The sequence below is a fragment of the Belonocnema kinseyi genome, chromosome 4 (assembly GCF_010883055.1).
Source record: "Belonocnema kinseyi isolate 2016_QV_RU_SX_M_011 chromosome 4, B_treatae_v1, whole genome shotgun sequence".
Taxonomy (NCBI): domain Eukaryota; kingdom Metazoa; phylum Arthropoda; class Insecta; order Hymenoptera; family Cynipidae; genus Belonocnema; species Belonocnema kinseyi.
The window spans coordinates 106,498,333-106,506,903 of record NC_046660.1 but is presented as its reverse complement, the minus strand read 5'-3'; positions in this window follow the sequence as shown (position 1 = coordinate 106,506,903).

Here is an 8,571-nt window from a genome sequence, read left to right as displayed (position 1 = left end):
GCGGAATGAAAATGATGAAATTAGTCGAATCGTTTGAGCTGAGCGAAAAGAATTTGTGGGTTGACATCCAAAAAAGCACACACAAATTGAAATCGTTTAATATCTTCTGTTCCCTTTTTTTATTTGAAAATTTAAATTTTTGCAAATTTCAAAAAAATTCCCTATTGCTTTGAAAAGTATGGAGAATTTTTTGCTGTTTTCCATCCAGCAGTCACCCTGACAATATTGCTCCAAAAATTATTAACATTCAAAACTTTTCGTTGTCTTTTGTATACTATTCAAATTAATTTCATTTACTTATTAAAATTATGCACAATTTAGGATACTCCTGGTGAGAGGGCTCAGTAAACTATGTGGAGCAGGGGCACACACACCATGTATGAAAAGTAGCGGTTGCTACCCCAACTGGGGGGTGGGTACCCAGGAGGTTGGGTGGGTGGGGCGTGGGTTTGAGTGCGCCCCTGATGTGGAGATTATTTTAATAAAATTTCTTCTCTAGATCTATTCTTTATTATTATGAGTCAGTTATAATCCTAATTACTTTCCTGAGTTTTTTGTTATATTTGCATAATTATTATTAAAATAAGAAAGAAACTTTTTTAAATTTTTCCGACTTATTTATAAGCCGGAAAATTCTTGATGAACTCTAAACTCTTGACTTATTAACTAAATTGCAAGTAAATATTCAATTCGTGAAATCTGATGAAAAAATATGGTGTCATTTACATTATACGGAACTAGCATTCATAATTTTATTTTTCAATATGGATGCAATTTTTTTAATATTATTGGTTTAAAAACTTTATTCAAGTGTAAAATTTAACTACAGTTGCATTTTAATTTAACTAAATTGTACTTAAATTTAACAGCATTTAACGCCATTAAACATCTACAATTTTAACTGAACTTTACTTAAATTTTGAATTGAACTAAATTGTATTTTTTTTTTTTTAATGATCTAAATTGTATTCAATCTTTATAGTTATTTTTACAAAATAATTTTTAAAATTGCACCTCAATAATAAATCTTAAAGTACGAATCGATTAAAAAAAAATTATTTGCTTAGTATCTCAAAAATTTATCTTTTAAAAGAAACCAGACGAGAAATTAATTTAATTTATTTATACCCAGGAAAAAAGAATCCATTGAAAAGACACCACTTGTGAATTGCGTATCTGTCATTTGCAGATTCAGAAAGTTAAAACAGAATCGATTTGCGACTATGTGAATCGTTTATTTTCTCAAGCAGGTTCGAATTATATATCAAATTACTTTTACCAACACTATGCGTGCGACAGGTATAATACCTGTCGCACGCATAGTGTTGGTAAAAGTAATTTGATATTTTCATAAACATACTACCTGCCTCTTCCATGGCGAATAATATTTTATTCCACAAATAATTCAAAAAATCCTGTCTGATTATCAATTATTTATTTGTTCAAGCGATCTGTCAAAACAAAACAATGGAGGCGGGCATATTTTTTTTAAGTACGGTTGGCACGCCACGTTCGGAAAGTTTTGAACTACCCTACCGAAAAGAATCTTTGAGTATATACTAAAAATTCTTTAGGTCAAACAAGCTCAGAGAAATTCTCCGCAGGCACTCAGGTAGATATTTTTAAAGGTCCAGGAAGCTCGTTTAAATGGTCTGAAGGCTTTAAAATATCCTTTCTGAAATTGAAATAAGAATACGATCATAAATAACAAGCAGAGAGGCTATCTCAATAGAGTAGCCGACACTCAAGGGTCCTCTGGTAAGCTTTAGGATTAAAATTTAGAAGTAGATTTTCTTTAATTTTATAGTTAACAGCCTAAAACATAATAATTCGAAATCTACGGGTTTCAGTGACTTCAGATATCTAACTTTTTTTTTAATGCTTAAAATTGGAATTAATAGAACGTTTCTCGTAAATGGAATGAGATACGTCAAAAAAGACAACATTTCTGAATTCAACTAGAAAATTGTATATCAGTATATAAGTTATAATTATAAATAAGTATAATGAGAAAATTCATCAATTCAAAAAAAGTGTTAATAATTATAATTTGAAGAGAAATTTAAAAAGGGAAAGCGGATTAGCCACGACCAACTACTGTAAATAAATAACTCTGCCCGCCGGGTACGTGACGAATACAAAAGGAACATTATATTACCGTCACACCATTCTTGAAACGACCACTAAAAGCATCTTGAAAAGGACCCAAATCTCTCAAACTATCTCCGAGACTATTTTGTTTCAAATCGACTTTGTTTATAGACTGAAATGGGCTAAGCTATTTCGCTAAAGAAAACTCAGAGATTTCTTTCGGTAGGGATACGTAAGTGTGATTTTACACATGTGTATGTGCGTACTTCTGGCAACAGAAAAGTGACCGTTTTTGTCTTTTGGTGAAGTCTATACATTACAGATTGGTCTCCTTGTATCTATTCTCCATGATCAAAGGTATTTAAGTTTAAAAATTGGAAAAGGCCTTGGCCCTGGTAATAGATTACATTTCTTATACGAAATTATGACGGGTTGCATAATATAACGTCATGTGACGAGTGGGTCACGTGACCAGATGCCTACCTTACCCTCACTTTTTTAATTTCCCATGGACATAGGAAACAAGGGACTAGGCATGCCATTGCGGGGGTGATGCAATGAGGGGGGAGGTCCGCCACCTTTTGATGTCCCGCGACAAACATGGCAGCGCCCACATGTTTATATTTTCATGCATAGTTTGGTGGCAAAAACGCTCGTGCGCTTAATCAAATGACACATCGTAAGATGGCGGCTCTCTCCACTCATGGAATTCTCCCCCCAATCGCGGATTCAACCCCGCTCGACCAAGTTAGGATGGCATGCCTAGTCCCTTGTTTCCTATGTCCACGTTATTTCCTAACTTATTTTTACACGAGGTGCCACATCGAGTTGAAAATTTGGGATATTAAATAAGAAGCACTACGAATGGTGGTTCTGGTCCTTAATTTTAATAATTATAATAAAAGCAAAAAAAATATTTACAACTAAAAACTTTCTGCATAATTATACAATTTTAGGACCAGACCGACCATTCTTAGTCTTTCTTTTGTTTAGTATCCGACATTTTCAACTCAATGTGGCATTTCGTGTGATAATAAGTTGAGAAATAAAAAAAGTGGCGGTAAGTTAGGAATCTAGTGACGTGAAGCACTCATCACATGACCTTAAATGTAAATATTAGTTTTTAAATAATTCAAAAAAAATATTAAATTTTTTAATAAGTTCATCATTTGTAAAAACAAAAAATCGGGGAGTATTTAAGTAAAAAGTTGACGATGGCAAACTATTATTCAATTACTTACATCATTAATAACTTGTCATTATTTATTTCCTTTGATTATAAAATATATGTTTCTCAAACAAAGATTTAAATTCAAAGTAGCCGAAAAACTTAATTTTCAAAATCTTCTGACTTGTCCTTGATTTTTTCCATTATAACCATAAAAGATGACGGGGATCTGGAGCCTTCGTGATTTCGAAGAAGTCCGTACGCGCTTACGGCGTTTTCCGGAATTATCGAACCCCGAGAAAAAAGGTCTGTAATTCGAGAAACGCCGTAACTGCATTCATTTTGAGCTGGGAAATTCTTTTGCCATGAACGGCGTTTTCTCAAATTACGGCAGGCCTATTTCTGAGGTCCGTGATTCGAAGAGAGCCGTAACTGCCCGTTACCGCGTTTTCTGAATTTCAGCATCCCAATCGACACCGTTAACTGCATTTCAGATAATTAATCAACGTTTTTTTAACAATTATTTGAGCAAAAAGGAAAAGTTAATATGACACTTAGTCAAGAACAGCAAAAAAACTGCAGAAAATGAATTAGAATCCGCGGTTCACGTGAATAAAGTTTCGAACAGTTTTCGTCGATTTTCTCGGGTTCGTTCATTTTGCAGTTAACGGTATTTTCTCAAATCACGGCAGATTAGTTTTCTACACAAAATACGAATTTTCCACTAAAAAGCCAAATTCTCAATATGAAGAGGAAAAGTTACATTTTCATTCCAATAAATTAATTTCAAACCAAAGAGAAAAAAATTTCTAAAAAAGAATTCAATTTTCAACCAATGATAAAAACTAATTTTCAACCAAAGAGATGAATTATGAGCAAATAATGTAATAGTAGATATTTTAAAAAAAGTATGTTAATTTTAAATCAGAAGCATTTAAAACAACCAAAAAGTCGGATTTCTTATCCAAAAAGATGATGTTTTCACTAAGAAAGGTGAGATTTTAAACCAATATGACGAATTTTCAATCGAGAAAGATTGTAGTTGAATTTTCAACAACAATGTCTTTTCAACCAAAAGGACCCTGCACACATCTATGAAAAATATGGTCCCCGTCAAATTGGCTGAAACTGTAGTATAATGTAGTTTATAATATCTTGATCAAATAAAGTCCTTAAGACACTGGGTCCAAATTTCGAGAAAGGAGGGACCAAATGTCACTTTTCATGGATACGAGAGGAGTTCCACGGACCCTCTAGGACTGTTTGGCACCACGCTCAGGGATCATGCCGAATTCACTGTCCCTTTGATATTTTGTAGTTTGGGACCCCTGAAAAATAATATCCATGTTTAAAGGTCGACGAAAGGATATTTTTCCGTTGGTGTTTCATCCCTGGCGGACCGAAGGAACTGAATGGAGCCTCTAAAAAGTACCCATAAAGACCCCACTGGGTCCCCATTCGGTTCCTTTTAAAAAAACTCGAAATAACAGCAAAATCAACTTTTAAATTGTTTAAATTCGGATTCTACGTTAAAATTCCCTATAGAAGGTCACGGAATAATCGCAATAATTTTTTTTTGCAATGGTAAAATTTTTTTAAAAATATAAGACGTATAACGCTTGTTGACTGCTACTTACAGGCGATGCGTTTGAGGTGTAGCAGTCAACAGGGATTATACGTCTTGTGTTTTTTTAAACTTTTTACTGTTGCAAAAAAAACTATTGCGATTATTCCGTGACCTTCTATAGGGAATTTTAACGTAGAATCAGAATTTCAACAATTTAAAAGTTGATTTTGCTGTTTTTTCGAGTTTTTAAAAAAGGAACCGAATGGGGTCCTTACGGGTACTTTGTAGAGGTTCTATTCGTTTCCTTTGGTCCGCCAGGGATCGTATGTCGCTTTTCATGCAGGCGAGAAGAGTTCCCAGACGGCAAACCGAATTCTTTTTTAATGAAAAACGAATTCAAATTTACGAATACGAATTCGTAGAAAAAATCAGTTTTTGTTCATACAGAATTCTTTCTCAATTAATTTTATAATCGTAGTATGACCGCGGGAATTAATTTGGAAGGAATTGAAAAAGAATTCGGGCGAACACATCAAGAACTGTAGCGAAATAAAGAAATTATAATTTCTGGCTTCACGATTAATTCAAAAGGAATAATCTTTCAAGTTCCAGCCTATTCGTGAAGAATTATTTTCCAATTCATTTATTGCTTCATGTGACCAATACATGAATATAGTACGTGATGAAATTGCATACATAATGAATGGAAACAGTCTTCTTATGTATGTTAACGCGATGCTAATTGAATTATTTTTCAATTCAGTTTTAGTATCGAAGAAGTCTCGAAATCAATTTTTCGCAACAACAAAAATTAATCTTTTGTAATATTATATTATTACTTTATACTTTAATATTTGTTCGCATGTTCAAGTACACAATTATTTGCTATTACACTATCAACTACACTATTTATAATCACACGCTATGAAGATTTGTATTTGCCGCGGGTTCGAACCCTATATGTTTCGCATTCCTAACGCATAAAGCCTCGCGGCTAACCTAGCTTGAAGTGTGCAAACCAAAATCTAAAATATAACCTACAGCTGTGCAGGGCGGTCTGCAAATTTTTGTGACCCATTCTATAAAAAATGTTACTAAGCTTATAATAATATATGTACTAAGAGTTTAGACATATTACAAATTATTATTGAATATTTTATGTGATTAAAAAAGATTTAAACTTAATTCAAAAATATTTTAAGATATTTTAAAAGATTTTAGAGAAATCAATATGCATTTTAAGAAATTTTATAGATTTTAAAGGATTACGACAAATTTCGGAAGATTTGAAGAGATTTAACAGACTTTAAAGAATACAAGAACATTTATATTTTAAAATTACTTTAAAGTTTTAAAACTCATTTAAATTCAACGGAAATCCCTTAAAAATTCTTCAAAATTACTTAAAATCTTTGAGCAATGATTCGATTTCTTGTCAATATAAAAAAGTCAGATCAGTTAGATTTGAACGCGCGTTTATCAGAATGCCACCCAAAAACACCAAATTACTGTCATAAATACCTGGAAGACTTAAAATTTAATACTCTTGCTTGTTTATTTACTTCACACTCGGGTTTCATTTTTATAAAACAATTCAGTCAAAAAAAAAAAATTTCTGGTAATAAATTTTATTTTGAATGAAAATGCGAAAATATCGATTTCATACAGTTTTTCCACCTTGCAAATGTGATGTCAAAGCATCCATTACAAAAAATGAAGAAATAGTGGAAAGTAAAATTTTTTCACGAAAATCGGCCGTATGTAGAGGACTTCTAATCAACGTGAGAGACAAAAGTGATCTGCGTCTCGTTTTCAATATTTAGCTGACACAAGTACAGTAAAATTAAATAGAATGGATATAACACCGCACAATTTAATAGCCGATGCAAATTTAGCAAATCATTCAAATTCTACAATCAAAAGTATCATGATATATTTTCATTTTTTACTTGTTTCAAATAATACTCTACTTCTGAAAAGATTATATGATATTTAAATAGCTTGATCGTAACGTATCAAAAGTCTTGCTTAGTGCGTTGCTTAAGAGTTTCAAATAAATAATACGAATTCTCATATAGAATGTCAAAAGATCGAAATAGGAATACTTTGATAATTCTGTTACAAAGTTCCATTTAAATAATTTTGGAATACTTCATTAAATACTTAAAGAAATTGACATTAATTTTTTCTTCATTCGTTTGTCATAAAAATTTAGTTAGAAAAGGATTCGCCGAGAGTTCGTGATTGATTCATTTGAGTTTCTTTATTTCGAAATACTTTAAAAGCTCATTAAAGATTCTTTAAGAATACTTTTACGAACTCAAAATTAGTTAAAAATAGATAAATGTAATTCTTTTTATATTAATTATCTATATTTTACAAATTCAATGACGTAATTCATATTGTACTCTGACTTCAGAACTCTCTGTTCCAATGATATTTTGTATTTTAGGGTCCCCTGATCGATAATATCTAGAACTGAAGGTTGAGAGATGGATAGTTTTTTGTCGGTGTTGCATCGTAGGTGGCCTTTCATGTACTTACTCAATCGAATTAAACAGGTCCTATTAAACGCATCGTCAAGACACATTGTATGAGAAGTGTATCTGGGGATATTCTACCTACTGTAAAAAAAATAATAGGTAGTCTTTGGATTAGGCTAACACAATCTGAATTTGATTAAACATCACCAATTGTGTACGCACGTATTCAAACTAATTAATCAGGTCATATTAACCGTGTCATCATGACTGTAATATTGAGTGGATGTCTGCGGGTAGTTTCCCTGACGTAAACAAATTAATTAGTGGTTTTCGGATCATGGTAACATGAACTGAATTTGAAGTTACATTACCAAGGGCATAATTCCTCATTCAAACGAATTAATCATGTCTTACCAACTACGTCATCCACACTTAAGTATGAGAAAGGTGTCCGGGGGTAGTTTAACTACTATAAAATATTCATTGCTAATTTTCGGATCAGGCTTACATAAACTAAATGTGATTAAACATCACTAAGTGCTTACCTACTTATTAAAATTAATTAATCAGGTCCTGCCAATTGTTGATGACGGACAACTGTACACGGAGCAACTGTGGACGAGCCCATCTGTGCACATCGGTGGACATAGGCACAACTGTGCACCAGGCCATCTGTGCACGTCTACATTTAAACGTGCACAGATGGGACACTCCCAAATGAGCACGTCTTAATGTCGAATAAATGTCTAAATGACTAAATATAATAAAAAATAATATCAAATGACTAAATGTCGACGTGTACAGATGGTACCCTACTAACGGTTCACGTGCATAGATGGGAGACTCCCAACTATGCACGTCGAAATGTAGACGTGCACAGATGGTATGTGTTTGGTAGGATAAGAGCGAGTTGATTTCCTAACGTATAGTTTCTTTTTACAACAACATTAGTCCCAAATTCCATCTATAACCTCGTCATATTTTAATTTGATTACACACAATACACGTAATATTTTGTTTATGAACCATAGTCTCCTTTGTTTGTCAATTTTGAAAGTTTTGATTTTGGAAATCGGTTCTCATAATGAAAAAGCCCCCTTTAAATAAACTTTTAGATTTCGGGCATCAGTGGCTTCTAATAAAGGAGGTTTTGCCGCCATGGCAGTGTTGCCAGATTGGGGATTTGATCCCTAGATTTAGGGATTTTCAAGCGTCTCAGGGATGCATTTAGAGATGTGAAATATTTAGGGAAAAATTCAGGG